This window comes from Propithecus coquereli, unplaced genomic scaffold (genome assembly GCF_000956105.1).
Source record: "Propithecus coquereli isolate 6110/MARCELLA unplaced genomic scaffold, Pcoq_1.0 Scaffold575, whole genome shotgun sequence".
Lineage (NCBI taxonomy): Eukaryota > Metazoa > Chordata > Mammalia > Primates > Indriidae > Propithecus > Propithecus coquereli.
In genome coordinates, this window is record NW_012151674.1 from 900,353 (window position 1) to 903,592 (window position 3,240).

The 3,240-nt window shown below is 44.9% G+C and overlaps 1 pseudogene; it reads left to right on the top strand.

The window, feature by feature from the left end:
* The first annotated feature begins 236 nt into the window (after window positions 1-236).
* On the top strand, window positions 237-752 carry LOC105821459 (annotated as a pseudogene).
* The last annotated feature ends 2,488 nt before the right edge of the window (window positions 753-3,240 follow it).

Consider the following 3,240-nt stretch of genomic DNA (forward strand, 5'->3'; position numbering starts at 1 on the left):
TCTTCAGTTTGCCAGCTGCTCTCTCTCCCCACTAACACTACCCAAGTTCAGACTCTCATCTTCTTCCCCTGAACCACTGAAAGAAACAGCTTCCTTTTTGGTCTCTGTTGCCCTCATCAGAACTTTCCTTTTTGTTGCCAAAACTGACTTCTAAAATTTGGTTATGGGTCACGACAGCACCATGCTTTGGAGGCTTTCCCCGCCCATTCCAGGCCTGTTGAGCTGGAAGTACCATCATGGGAGTCGATATCCACCACCACAAGGACCGAAAGGTTCGTTGCAAGGGGCCCAAAAGCCAGGACATTAACCTAAGGCTTTTGGGCAAGCTGTACAGGTTTCTGGCCAGAGTTGTGCTGAAGAGGTTGTTTATGAGTCACACCAATTGGCCACCTCTGTCCCTTTCCTGGATGATCTGGAAGATGAAGCTTCCTCGCTGTGAAAACAAAACCACTATGGTTGTGGGGACCATAACAGATAATGTGTGGGAGGAGGAGGTGCCCAAACTGAAAGTGTGTGTGCTGTCCATGAGCAGCCTGACCTGCAGCGGCATCCTCAAGGCCAGGCGCAAGATACTCACCTTTGACCAGCTGGCCATGGACTCCTCCAAGGGCCCTGGGACCGTCCTGCTTTCCAGTCCTCAAAAGGGCTGAGAGGTGTACCGCCATCTCTGGAAGGCCCCAGGAACCCCACACAGGCACACCAAACCCTAGGTCCGCTCCAAGGGCTGGAAGTTCAAGCGCGCCAGAGGCTGATGGGCCAATGAGGCTACAAACTAACCCTGGACCCTATTCTTATGAAAAAGAGTTTGGATGAAAACAATAATAAAATAAAATAATATAAAATAAAATTTGGTTAGGTATGCTGCAGAGTTTCTGGCACACAAAGGATATTGGACTCTGATGATGAGAAGGGGGATACGAGGTGTCTTCCACCAATTAATCTGCTTGGTATTCTCTGAGAGAGTAATGCTTCCAGTTGTCTTGAACTGTAAACAGATGCATTTCTGGGAATGAATGAATATACTCTCAGCCTTGGAAAGGCACAGAATGGATCAGCATTAAAATATTAATGTCATGAAGCTATATTTATTTTTTAATGAAACTAGAATATATCTGTAAGCCTGAGACTACATTTGGTGACACATTAAAGGGACAGAAGAGAGCTAACTGATTTAGCAGAACAGAAGGTAAAATCACAGTGCCTGTAGAGGAGGATAGTGGCAAGAGTCAAGCTGCTGTACCCCGTGACTACCAGAAGGTGTGGGTTGCTGCTGACAAAAAGATTGCCGAGGAGCCTATATAGGAGAGGGCAAGACCCTCAGATCCCTTCTCTTTCCTGAGTTCAGACCCAGATATCCAACTACCAGCTATCCCTGTTTCATACACCTACGTAACAACCCCACCTCCATTGCCTTAGGAGAGGGGAGGTGTCTATGTTTGGTGAAAGGCTTAGTGCAGGGATTACTAGGTACAGGGTTAGGGAATAGAGGTGAGATGTCATACTGAAACCTGGAGGAATAAGTACGAGTTTGAATACCAAATGGTGAACTCTCCTGTTCCCTTTTCTTCCTAACTTCCTGAATACTCGTGGGCAGGCTCTCTACAAACCTCACTCTACCTACAAGGGATCAGGACATTTTTCTCTGGGGAAATTGAATGTTTCCAGAAGAAAGACCCTACAGTCTAAAAAAAAGGACTTTCTGAATCAGAAGTGTTCCTTCTACAAATAATGGGATACCAGCCTGCTGTGGTTTGAAGAATGGGGGTTTGTAATCTCAAATATAAGAAACCTAACGGTAGGCACTGCCGACACTAGGTCAGAGGCTTGAATGTAAAAGCCAACTTTCTGAAATTCTTTTGCCCTATCCCTTGTTCTAGTTGTTCATAGTTACATGATGGCTGCCAAAGCTGAGGCATCACATTCATATAGATTCAAGGTAGTGGGGATGTATTAGTTTTCTATTGTTGTGTAACAAATTATAACAAACTTAGCAGCGTAAAACAACACCCACTTATTACCTCACAGTTCTTAGGTCAGCAGGCTAGGGTTCAACTGGATTCTCCACTTACAGACCCAGCAAGGCCAAAATCAAGATGTTGGCAGGGAGCTGAGCATGGTGGTCTGTGTCTGTAGTCCCAGCTACTTGGGAGGCTGAAGCAGGAGTATCTTTTGAGCCCAGGAGTTTGAATCTGGCCTGGGCAGCATTAGCAATACTGTATCTCTTAAAAAAAAAAACAAACAAAAAAAACCCAGCAGGGCTGGGCTCTTATCTAAGGACTGGGGAAGAACCACTTCAGCACTCATTTAGGTTATTGGCAGAATTTATTTCCTTGTAGCTGTAGGACTAAGTCCCTATTTTCTTGCTGGCTGTCAGCCCCAGGCCTCCCTCAGTTCTTTGGGGCCATCCACACTGCTTCTCATGTGGCCCTCTGTGTTCAAGCCAGCAATGACAAAATCTGAACCTCTCTGAAATCTCTTCTGCCATCAGCTTAAAAGAACTTTCTGCCTTTATAGTGTTCACATGATTAGAGCAGGCCCAGCACGTAATCTCCCTTCATAAAATCATGGGAGTGATAGCGTATTTACAGGTTCCACTTACACTCCAATGGACAGAGATAGTACATGGCAAAGAGTCTTTGGGGGATATTCGTAGAATTCTGTTTACCACAGGGACAGGATGCATACCTTTCATTAGGTAAGTTAAAGCTTTCCCAGAAACATCTCTTCCCAACACACCTTCCACTCCTTAGATCTTTTCGGCTTTGATAATGTGCTAGAACGACTCACAGAACTCAGGAAGGCACATTGCTTGTGTTTACTAGTTTATCATACAGGATACAACTCAGTAACAGCCAAATGGAAGAGATACATAGGACAAGGTATGGAGTAGGTGGGGTGCAGAGCTTCCATTCCCTCTCTGGGTGTGCCATTCTTCTAGCACATCAGTGTGTTCACCAACCCAGATGGTGTTTGATTCCCATTTAGCAGGTTTTATGGAGGTTTTATTACATAGGCATGATTGATGGAATCATTGCCATTGGTGGAGCTCAACATTGTAACCCTCTAATGATGGGGTGGGTTTTTGTGGTGACCATCTCCCATAATGAAGCTAGGTAGAAACCCCCCCATGAGTCATCTCATTAGCATATGACAGATAGTAAATTCCAAGGATATTAGGAGATCTGTGACAGGAGACAAAGACCAAATACATATTCTTGATTATACAACAAAGAGATTCCT